Source organism: Triturus cristatus, chromosome 1_1 (assembly GCF_964204655.1).
Source record: "Triturus cristatus chromosome 1_1, aTriCri1.1, whole genome shotgun sequence".
Classification (NCBI taxonomy): Eukaryota; Metazoa; Chordata; class Amphibia; order Caudata; family Salamandridae; genus Triturus; species Triturus cristatus.
In genome coordinates, this window is record NC_140579.1 from 214,813,542 (window position 1) to 214,825,868 (window position 12,327).

A 12,327-nucleotide genomic window follows, 5' to 3' on the forward strand; every position below is an offset into this window, starting at 1 on the left:
GGTATCTCCAAGGTGAAACCAGGCATCCCCAGCGTCTGTGGGGGGCCAGTAATAGTGATAGCGAAGCTGATTGTTATTGTGGACAAATTATCTCACAAGTATCTGACAATCATAAAAGGGGTCCTCTAGATGAGATTAAGGTAGAAGGGGATCTTACAAGAGTTTTGTTTGACTCGGGTGCGAAAATCACAATAATTTCAATGCAGTTCTTTATGAACAAGCTTACAAAGACAATAAAACTTCTCAAAGCTGACATAAAACCTACTGGATATGGAGGCGAACCTATTAAACTGTTAGGGTACTTTACTGGATTGATAGAAATTGGAGGTAGGTATACCACAGGTAAAATATATGTTTCTCACAAGGGGGATAGCATCCTCAGTTGGTTCCATCAGAGAGATCTTGGGGTGATGTTGGATCCTAACAGTGACCCTCCTATAATCTTGAGAAAAGACTTTCAAGTTGATGAGGTATTAGCCCAAGAATGTGAAGGAGAGTTCACTAGTTTGTTAAAGAGAGAATTTCCTGATGTGTTTAAAGAGGAGTTAGGGTGCTTGCGAGGTTATTCGCATAATATAAGATTGATTCCTGGAGCGGTTCCTGTAGCGTGTAAGGTCCGCAGTGTCCCTTTGTCAGTAAGAGAAGAAATGAAAAGTGAACTGGAGAATTTAAGGAAAGATGGTATAATTGAGGAGGTAGAAGGCACTAGATGGTTGGCGCCAGTAGTGGCCGCACGCAAGTCGAACGGAAATTTGCGTCTATGCATAGACTTAAGAGAATTGAATAAACAAGTTGTCATTGACAAATATCCTTGGCCGAAAATATCTGACATGTTAATGCTCCTAAAAGGTGCAAGCGTTTTTTCTACGGTGGATTTAAAGTCTGCATATCATCAAATAAAATTAGACGATGAGTCCAAAGACCTAACAGCTTTTATCACGCCCTTTGGGACTTACAGATTCGTTAGACTACCTTTTGGGCTTGTGTCCGCAGCGTCTGTATTTCAGAGAGCTTTAGAGAGGGTCTTAAAGGGTGTTGCGGGAGTAAAGATTTATCAAGATGACGTGCTAGTGTATGGGAAGAGTGAAGAAGAACATGATAAAATACTCAGAATGGTCTTTAAGAAATTCCAGGAATACAATCTCACTGTAAGAATTGACAAATGTAAGTTTAAAAGGTTATCAATAGATTACCTTGGTCACACCATTTCAGGTCAAGGTGTGCAACCCAAGGCTGAACTTGTAAGTGCCATTCAAGATCTTGCCTCTCCCTGCAATAAGGAAGAGTTGATGAATTCCTTGGAATGTCAGAATACTCTAGCAAATTCATGAAGGACTTTGCTGGGATGTGTGTTAATATGCGAAAATTGTTGTGCAAAGGAGTTAATTTTGTTTGGTCCGATGACTGTGAAAAAGAATTTGTTGCAATTAAGAACATGCTTAAGAAAACTACCAAATTGGAAAGTTTTGATCCCTCCACAAGAACTATACTTGTCACTGATGCCAGCATGAAAGGTCTGGGTGGTGTGTTGCAGCAGTATGATGGTGAATCTGAGAATGTTATTTTATTCTTGTCGCGAAGCCTCAGAGGTGCAGAACTGCGATATTCCGTAATAGAAAGAGAGGCTCTAGCTGTGCACTGGGCGATTAAGAAACTCAAAAATCTGCTGTGGGGTATGAAGTTTGAAGTAAGGACGGATCACAAACCTCTGTGCCAGGTTTTTAACAAAAAGGGCATTGATGCCATTTCTGGGAGGATTTCCAAATGGGTTGTGGCTCTTTAATGTTATGACTTTAAAGTTGAATTTTTGCTGGGCGCTAGGAATAGTGTTGCTGACACTTTATCAAGATTGGTGGTACAAGATGATAGTAAGGGTGAACTGGAGGAGGACCATATTAATGAATGGGTTTGTACCATCGATGCTGGTGGGATGAGAGAAAACAGATGGCGAGATTAATGTGCTCAGGATAAAGAGTTTGTTGAATTGATCTCCCTACTTAAGAATGGATGGGATAGGAAAGTCAAAGGTGAGTGTGAAAAATATTGGGTGGTGAAAGATGAATTAGCTGAGTGTGAAGGCCTGATTTTTAGAGGAACTAGATTAGTTCCTCCCACCACTCTGCGTGAAGAACTTCTTATAATGGCACATGAGGGTCACCTTGGTATGTCTAAGACCAAGGAGAGATTGAGACTTACATATTGGTGGCCAGGGATGGACGTGCAAGTCGAACGTCTCGTGAGGGATTGCATACCTTGTTGTTTAAGCGAAAAGAGCCAGAAACCAAGGCTCCAACCCATGATGATCAGGAAAAGGCCAAAAAAAACATGGGAAGAGTTATCCTTTGATATCTTAGGTCCCATTCATGGTAGTGGTTGTGAGAGTTACGTGTTTGTGTTGGTTGACTTATATTCCAGGTGGCCAGAAGTAAGAATCACCAAGTGTATTGATACTATGCATGTAATTGAGTTTCTGAAAGAGGTCTTTGGGAGAGAGGGATTACCTAGAGTATTATTGACTGATAATGGAACGCAATTGGTCTCTAGTGAAATGGAGGAGTTCTTGTCAAAATGTTCCATTAAACATAAAAGGTGTGCGCTTTACCACCCAGAAAGCAATGAAATGGTGGAGCGCTTTAACCGTGTCTTGAAAGAAACTATTGATTTAGCAAAAGGCAACAGTTTGGATTGGAAAAAGGAAGTCATAAGGAAGGTTGAAATGTACAGAATAACCCCCCATGCCATAACTGGTCGAACCCCTTTTGAACTACTCAAAGGAAGGTGTGCTAATACTTTGGTTGCTCCTTTTTGGATTAATGAAACCGAATTCAAAAGAGGTATGGGAAGTCAAAATGATAATTGGAAGAGTAAGGAATGTGACAAGATAAAAGCACGAAAAAGAAACTATAATCTGAGGAAAGCTGTGAAAATCACCAGTGTAAAGGTTGGTGATTTAGTCATGATTAGAGCTCCTGTTGGCAGGAAAACATCGGCTTTGTTTCAAAAGCCTCACAAGGTAATTAAAGTTTGGACCAATGCCATCAAAACTGAAGATTCTCGAATTTGGAATCTTAACAGAGTGGTAGTTATAAAAAACAAAAAGTTATATGGTGATAAGGACAAAATCCCCTCAGGTGGCTCCCAAATGAGTCCAAGTGTTGATGGTAGGGTTGTGAGGGATTCTAGAGGAAAAAGGATCGCCAAACTACCTTCGAGGTTCAATGAATTTCAAATGTAACCTTTTTTTTTTTGTACTGTCGTGTGGAAGTTGTATGTATTTTTTTGTATATAGGGGGAAGGTGTGTAATATCCTTGAGTTATTTAGAGTTACTTAATTCACATATAGGTTTATTATTGTAGTCTGTGCACATGTTATGCTTATGTTTAAAAGAGCACCATGGTAATAGAACCTGGTGTGGTGATGCTTATGCTTCATGCTGTCAGTTGCACCTGACTTCTCATGCTTGATGGATGGGATCACTTTACTGGATTAAACTACATCTTCATTTTAATATCTGGAGCATCATTATCTTCATTTATCTTGAATTTTACACACTAGGTCTGTCAATTTCTCATGGAATATCTTTGTATTTCTAGTGATACTTCTGCAAATGAACAGTAACTCTTCTTCACTGTAGGTATTTAGTCTGTCTAATCCCACGTTCCCAGCTATCATTTCTTCCAATTCCACTTTCAATTTGTAAATATCTAGGATTTTCATTGGGTGTTTTGGCTTGTCTATTCCCTGTGCCCATCTTTCTATTTCTTCTGGGGATACTATTGTGGCACTCTTGACTCCTGTAGATGTTTCTATTTGCACTTCCTTTGAACAACTAGGTGTAACTCTTCTCAAGGTTTCATTTATCTGTCCTCTTATCGGTAAATCCATTAATGATATTACCGATTCATATTCGCTGCCTTGATCATCAATTATTATATTCTCTTTTCTGGGTTTAATTGTACGTGTGGACATGACTGGTGGTTTGTGAGTGATTGTCTTATCTCCATATGATGGAACCACCGGACCTATAGTCACTGGTATAGTTAGTGCATCAGGATGAGTACTCAATTGGGTTATTTTCTGTATTAATTCTTCTCTATTCTTGTTTTTTGCTTCTCTTTCTTTTTCCTGAAGTACCCTTCAATTCGTTGGGTCATGTATAACTTGGGGAACTAATGGTGCTTCCAAAACAGGAGCACTAGGAGTTGTTCTACTCAGTCCTTCTTGGTAAGGTGGAGGGTTTTTCATTAAAATGTCTTCCATAACATCATCTTCTGATTCTCCACTACCTGTCATGGTTAAGTGTTTGGTTTTCTCTGTGCACTTGCCTCCTGTCTATTAATACAGGATACAATCCCTCAGCCACCATTGCTTGTCTCCATTGTTTCATCTGATTATCTTGTGATTCACGCGATAGCCTAGGATAAAACCCACTAAAGTTTCTGCTACTTCTGGATCTATCATGCTCAAATGCTTCAGTCTGCCATTACTCTAAAGCATTGAGTTAATCTCGGTCGGGGCTCTAATTCATTTATTCTTAATCTCAGGTTATGTAGAATTCTCCCAATAAATGTACCATGCTCTGGAAAAGCTAGCATTCCATCACTTTTTGTATATTCTATCCAATTTTCCAACCACACACAAGTATGATAGCCTCTTTCCGTCATCATGTATGATGCAGGCGTTTTCGGGGGAGGGATAAGAATTCCCTCTCTAGTCTTAACAGGTTTATCCTTCTTAAAATAATTTTAAATTTTCTGCATGAATGTCATCTTTCTTTCTACTCCGTACGTTTTAGGTGTCGATCCTTTTATATATTGTTCTCTGGCAAAAACCTAAATACCTTCTGTCTGGGCAACTCCCTATTAATGTGGGGTCATGTCTCCACATGCAAAGCCCACTGACAATTATTATTGTAGCTTCTATTCTCCTAGCCAATCAGAGGTTAGTTTTTACTCTAATGCTTGACCAATACCAGCGTGGCTTCTATTCTTTCGACCAATCAATTCGTTTTCACGCTACACGTTTAGCCAATACTAGCGCGGCTTTTCTGTGACGTCAGTATCACTCCTTACTACTGACACCTCCTTTACAATTTCACATCAGTCACACGCCCGCTGTTTCAACCAATCCCATCCCTCTGTGATGTCAGTGCAGCACCCGCAGTTGACCCCTCCTTTGCAAGGTAACACGAAAACGTATTTTCTTACGATTTTCATACAAAATTCATTAACTGACAACATAGAAACATTTGCTACTCTGTTTGCTCCGCTAAAATCAGAAAGTCAATTTCTTTTAGTGCTAGTAAACCTTTCCGATTACCCCTCACACACTACGAGTAAAACTCTTCTGCTTACTCTTCACTCAAGCGTCGACAAACCTGTTACTCCTTCGGTACTACCCTTTCTAGGTGATATAGGACCAAAGTTTCACCAGTGAACTCTTTGCTATCAATCACTCCCACTTTTAAACAGAATGTCCAATTACTTACCGATAATCTTCATTACTCCGGGTCCCGTAGTCCTCGACACCATCAATGACAAGTGAGATGTACTATCTCACTGACAGAAAAAAGAACGAAGGAATGCTGGACCTACCCTCCCCGCTCCCACTGGGAGTACATAAGGTGTACAGGTCCGAGCATTCCTCCTGAAATACCAAGCCACAATAAAGGCCGGCAGACAGGGAGGGAGGGAGGGAAGTCATGAAGGTGTCGAGGACTACGGGACCCGGAGTAATGAAGATTACCGGTAAGTAATAGGACATTACCCCCTGGTCCCTACGTCCTCGACACCTTCAATGACAAGTGAGAAATACCAAAGCAGACACCGGCATTCATACCAGAAAACACAACAAACCGCCAGGATAGCAAAACAAACCCAGAGATTTATTGGAGAGAAACAAGAAAAAAACATTGAATTGAATTGAATTGAATAGGCTCTTATATAGCGCATGGCTACTCGAAAGCATCCCAGCGCTCAACAAGGATCACCCAAGGACAAGTAAAGTACCATTAACTAGAGTACGGCTCTATGTCCTCGGAAAGAGCCAGGTTCTCAACTTCTGCCGGAACACAAGCAAACAAGGCTCCTGGCGAAGAGTCAGAGGAAGGGAGTTCCAAAGCTTGGAGGCATTTAATGAAAAAAGACGCCCACCAGAACGAGATCTATTTATTCGAGGGATCACAGCCAAGTTTTGATCATTGGACCGAAGATTTAGAGGAGATTTGTAGGGAATGACCAAATTTTCTAAGATGGGAGGGCCTTTCCCATGGAAGAGTTTGTGTGTCAAACACAAAGATTTAAAGAAAACCCGCTCTTTCACCGGAAGCCAGTGGAGGGATTTGAGAGAGGGTTTGGCTGATGTGCGGTGGTTGACACCCATTAAAAGTCTTGCCGCCGCATTCTGAACGACTTGAAGTCGCTTAGTTGTAGAGGCTGGTACTCCTAAGTACATGGCATTCCCATAATCTATCCTAGAAAGGATCAGAGATTGTACTAAGATTTTTCTGGCCCTTTCTGGCAGTTGTGGGAGGTATTTTCGTATGGTTTTTAAAATCCCAAAGCAGGTAGCAGCAACTTTTCTGGCCTGAGTTCTGAACGTAAGTTCGGCATCGAGCCAGAGCCCAAGGCTTTTAATTTCTGATTTAGAAGTAGGGCCCGGCCCCATACACGCAGGCCAGAAGGTTGCGTTGTCAAAGCTAGCCTGCCGTCCCAACAACAACAGCTCTGTTTTTCCACCATTCAGTTTGAGGTGGGACTGGTCCATCCAGCGTGCTACAGCCTCTAGACAGTTACGCAACTGCAGCGGAGACTGTCTAAACTGATTCAAGGAAAGCACCAGCTGAGTATCGTCGGCGTAGCTCACCAGCTGGACCCCGAAAGGGGCCACTATCCCCGCCAGAGGAGCCATATACACATTAAACAACGTGGGGCTGAGGGACGACCCCTGCGGAACCCCACATTGTAATGGAACCAGACCAGAGCAAAAGTCATTCTCAAAGACCTTAAAAAATCTGTCCTCAAGGAAAGATTCCAGCCACTTAAGAGCCTTGCCCGTGATTCCCACATTACTAAGACGGGTAACCAGAGTATGATGGTTAACTGTGTCGAAGGTGGCACTGAGGTCCAGGAGGATAATGGCTGCGCTGCCACCGTCATCCAGAATCCTCCTGGCATCCTCCACCACCATCAACAAGGCTGTTTCTGTTCCCTGTCCTTTCCTGAATCCCGTTTGTGATGGATGAAGCAAATTATAAGTTTCCAAAAAGGAAGCTAATTGTGAATTGATAAATTTCTCAGTAAGTTTACTGATGCCCGGTAGTAAGGAGATAGGGCGATAGTTGGAAAAATCCCCTGGGTCCAAACTAGGTTTCTTAAGTAAGGCCCTAACCATTGCTATCTTCCATTCTCTAGGCACAATGGCAGAGATCAAAGAGGCATTTACCATATTCACAATTGATTTGCTGACAGTTAGAAGGACAGCATTTAAAATGCTCATCGGGGCAGGATCACGTGGGGAGCCACTCTTTATGGCATTAGGAGCGAACAGAGCTCAACACCCCCAACGCAAAAGTCTCATCGTCCCCCAACAGATTGAGGAGCCGATAATGCCTGATGAAAGTATTAGAAGAGGCCCACGTGGCAGCTCATCTCAGAGAGAGGAACACCCCGAACCTCCGCCCAAGAGGCAGCCACACCCCTCGTAGAACGACTCTGAACCCCCAAAGGAGGAGGAGACCCAGACAGAGAGTAGGCCAAGGAAATGACTTGCTTCAGCCAACGTCCGATCGACACAGAAGAAGCCATACCCCCACGTGAAGCAGCCCCAAAGGAAACAAAAAGGGAGTCCGACTTGCGAAACACCGCCGTGCGAGCAAGATAAATGCGCAAAGCCCGGCACATGTCCAACAAGGACCACCGGGTACCACCAGGAGAATCCAAAACAGAGCCCAAGGCAGGCAACACCAACTCCTGGCACCGGTGAAACTGCAAAGAAACCTTCGGCACAAAAGAAGAATCAAGGCGCAGCACCACCCCACCCTCCGTGAAGGACAGAAAAGGAGCACGCGCCATCAAGGCCCCCAACTCCCCAAGACGACGAGCAGAGGTGACAGCCACCAGAAAAAACACCTTGAGAGTAAGAAACTTCAAATCCACCTCATCCAACGGCTCAAAAGGAGGACCGAGCAAATCCCATAGGGGAAAAGAAGGACGAGGCACAGGACGAGAAATGGTAAAACTGCGGAGAAGACGAGAGACCAAGTCCTCAATATCCGAAATATTTCCTCACGGGGAACGAAATGCCCAAACCGCGGCCCACTGGGCACGCAGAGTAGACACAGCCAAACCCTTCTCGAAACCCTCCCACAAAAATTGAAGCACCACCTGCAAGGAGCAGAACAAAGGGGAGAGACCCAACGCCGAACACTAACGACCAAAATTACCCCAATGCCGATCATAAGCCTTGAGGGTAGAAGGCCGCCGGGAACGCTGAAGAGCCACAGCTAAATGCTCCGGGAAACCGCGCCGCTGCCAACTCTGCCTCTCAACCTCCACACCGACAACCTCAGCCGGAGAAGAGACAGGGACGGGGAAGACCGCAGAGGAGACGGGGACAGGGGAAGAAACCAGGGACCCCGCACCGCCAAAAGACGAACCGTCGGAAACCAGGACCTCTGAGGCCAAAACGGCAGGACCGCCACCACCTCCCGAGCCTCCTGACACAGACGGGCCGGAAACCGGGGAACCAGAGCCAGAGGCGGAAAGGCATAGAGGAGACGAGATGGCCAAGGAAGCGACAGAGCGTCCACCCCCCAGCAACCTTCCTGCAGAAACCGGGAGCAGAAGCGAGGAAGCTGCACATTGTGCCGGGAGGCAAAGAGGTCCAGAAAGGGACGCCCAAGCCTCCCGCACACAAGCCGAAATGCAACCGGGGTGAGAGACAACTCCAGAGAATCCGGAAAACAATGACTCAGGACATCCGCCACACAATTGTCCACCCCCCGAAGATGAACCGCTGTCAGAGACAGCAGATGGCCCTCCGCCCAACAAAACAGGGGGACAACCACCGCATTCAAAGAGGCCGAACGAATCCCCCCTTAATGATTGAGATAAGCCACCGTCACCATATTGTCGGACCGAACCAACACGTTCCGACCGAGCAACAGACCCCGAAACCCCATCACAGCCCGGGACACTGCCGTGAGCTCTCGCTAGTTGGACGACCGGCGGCTCTCCAGGAGGGACCAACGACCTTGAAGGGAGTGAGACCCCAAGGTCGCACCCCACCCCAAGGCGCTGGCGTCCGTTGTCAAGACCAGAGACAGGGAAGACTGCAGAGGCAGACCCAGCGACAGATGGCTCCTCACAGACCACCACAGAAGAACCGGGAGGACCACAGGAGACACAGGAATAAGAACCTCCAAATTGCGGGACATGGGATCCCAGAGAGACAGGAGGTACACCCAAAGGGGACGCAGATGAAAACGCGCCCAGGCCACCGTAAAAACGGTTGCCGCCATCAGACCCATAAGACGCAACCAAAGGCGCACTGCAAAGGCACTACTTGGCAATGCGTCCTTGTCCACATATTTGCCCTTCAATTCACCGTCCCCCAACCAAGCAGACTCATCGCCATAAGAGTCCGAAGAAACCGGAGCAGGGCACCTGCGACGGGACCCCACATCACCCATCTCCGTCAAAGTTTCACGGATCAAGCGCTTAAGACGCGCATCACCACCAACATCACGGCGTCTGGACCTGGCAGGGGAAGGAGACCTGGAAGCAGCAGTGGAAGAAGAAGAAGAGGAAGACCTCTCCCGATGGTGCCTCTTCTTAGAACGTTTCCCCATGGTAATCCAACACAACAACACAGCCAAAAACGTTACAGCAGAAAACCGCTATGCGGTACTCACCCCACCGGCCCGTTATTAACGACCAGCCCACAGCCGGGAACTTCGAGGTGCCTGACTTCCGTCCCGCCGTCCAAAACCGGAAGTCAGGCAGGTTGAAAACCATAAGGGGAAGGAGGCTGCATCCTATCCTGGAGCAGCACACTGGCCGCGCCCCCTAGCAAGCCCGGCAGGCAGGAGGGGCGGTCATCGGGCCAGAGCAAAGCCAACGCGATATTACACCGCCGCGCGGCCGAAGAAACCAAGAGAAGCCCGCGCCACTCCCCCCAAGCCCGGCAGGGAGGGAGAGGCCTCCAACGAAGGACCGCCGACAGCAAAGGAACCAGCAGCCTCCGTGTAAGTTTAGAACCAGCAAAAGCAGGAGCGCCCCCGCTCCCGCCACACACTGTTAGGATGACAGAAAAAAGAACAGGAGGAATGCTGGGACCTGTACACCTTATGTACTCCCAGTGGGAGGGGGGAGGGTAGGTCCAGCATTCCTTCGTTCTTTTTTCTGTCAGTGAGATAGTACATCTCACTTGTCATTGAAGGTGTCGAGGACGTAGGGACCAGGGGGTTATAGTCCCTAATTCAGCACTGTCAGCTTTGCATAGCCCTTCAGCGCTACCGTTAGCAAACGAGTAATCTCACTGCAGTGTGGTTTCCATTCACCACACGCTATTCGATATTCCAGGGAATTTTCAGACAACATAAAACAAATACAAACGGGTTTGTTAATACATAATCAATAATTTCAATTCAAAACCTTTTCACCTAACTAGTTAATAAAATAAACCATAGCTCTGCTACCAGAAAAACTGATCCAGCGGGTTACTAACCTCAGGTACTCAACTATCATATACTCACTTGGGCCCATAAACACACACTCATTCATATAGGCTAGTAGATACCGCTGGGATCAATTTATTGTGCTAATAACTGTAAGATGGATTTTATCTAATCATTTCTTACCAAACCTCTTGATCCAATGTATTTTCTTTTGGTCAATGGACCTTTTAGTTAACTAAATAGATGGCAAATTACATATAATAAACCTCTATAAAATAAGCACAGACTCTGGAGAGTTTTAAATGTTTATCTAGTAAATTCATGTGAGCCAAGTACCAAATACAGTTAGAACACATGACCGAACCTGAATAGGGAGGAAAATGAGAAAGCAGTACAATGACATACTACACAGAATTATAGTTACCTAGAATGGTGTGGAAACCAACCCCTTGGCCAAGGAATTGGAAAGGGTTCCCTGGGACAGGTCAGGCGACAAAGGCTCAGGACAGGATTCAGGAGATGATAGATGACCTCTTCTAGATACGACGCCTGCGTCGCACCCCTCTCTGACACTATCTTCCTCCTCGATTCTTCCTCGATCTTCTACTATTATGTGCCTCCTCGATTCTTCCGCGATGTTCTTTTAATTAATTGGTTCAAAAGTTCTAAGTCTGGAATTGGATCTTCTTCAATATTTTCTTAATTCTCGGACAGCATCTCGGTCTCTCAGCATTCTCCGTCTCATTGTGGTAAACTAATCTAACTAAACTACCTCTGTTATACCTTTCTAATGACATGTACCACCCCTAAATGTTTCGAATTTATTAAACTCCTAACTCTGATTGGACAGGGAAAGTGGAAATGATCATCACACCATGCTAAGTTTAATATTTTTCTTTAAGCTCATTGTTCTATGTTACCGCCCCTTAATTTACTTTCCCACGCTTTATTTCCCACCCGTATTCACAAGTTAATCAATACAATGTATGCAATTTTGTGTAAAATCCTTTACGTTCACAGGACATCATGCTGGTTCCCAGTGTATGTTGCTTTTTCTTTTGGATGACATTCAAGGCTTTGCATCGCGACTCCTGGGTTGTTATAACTGTGCATGTGAAATTGTCACATGGTACACAAGCTTCAGTCCCACTCGGAGGCCCAAATACGAACTAATAGAGAGGTCAAAGAAAAAGAATATCAAAATCAAAAATAAATGATTTCACTGTATACCACCTATTTCTACTCTAATCCCATTTACTTATAAAAAATCTTTTGCATTAGCATTTTAGTAAACTTGCATGATTTAGTTTCAGCAAAGCATGCACATTACCATGTGAGTTTCAAACGGCCATTTTGAAAGCAACTGCGCAGCTGCAAAGATTTCCCTCCAAGCGATAGTAGGTCATACTACGTAGATGCAGTAGACGCATGCGCAATGCAGAATCCCGCGTTTAGCGGCCATCTTTAGTGACACTCGTGTTACTTGCTAGTAAAACACATAGGCAAGCTTCCCCTAGATTTAAATGTACGAACTTATGGTGCAATTTAATACTTACAAACACAATTATTACGGGGTTACGAGTTATTTGAGAGGATTGCTTCCGAGCAAGTCTCTTTTATACGAGTCCTTGCTCCATCAGTACTCACA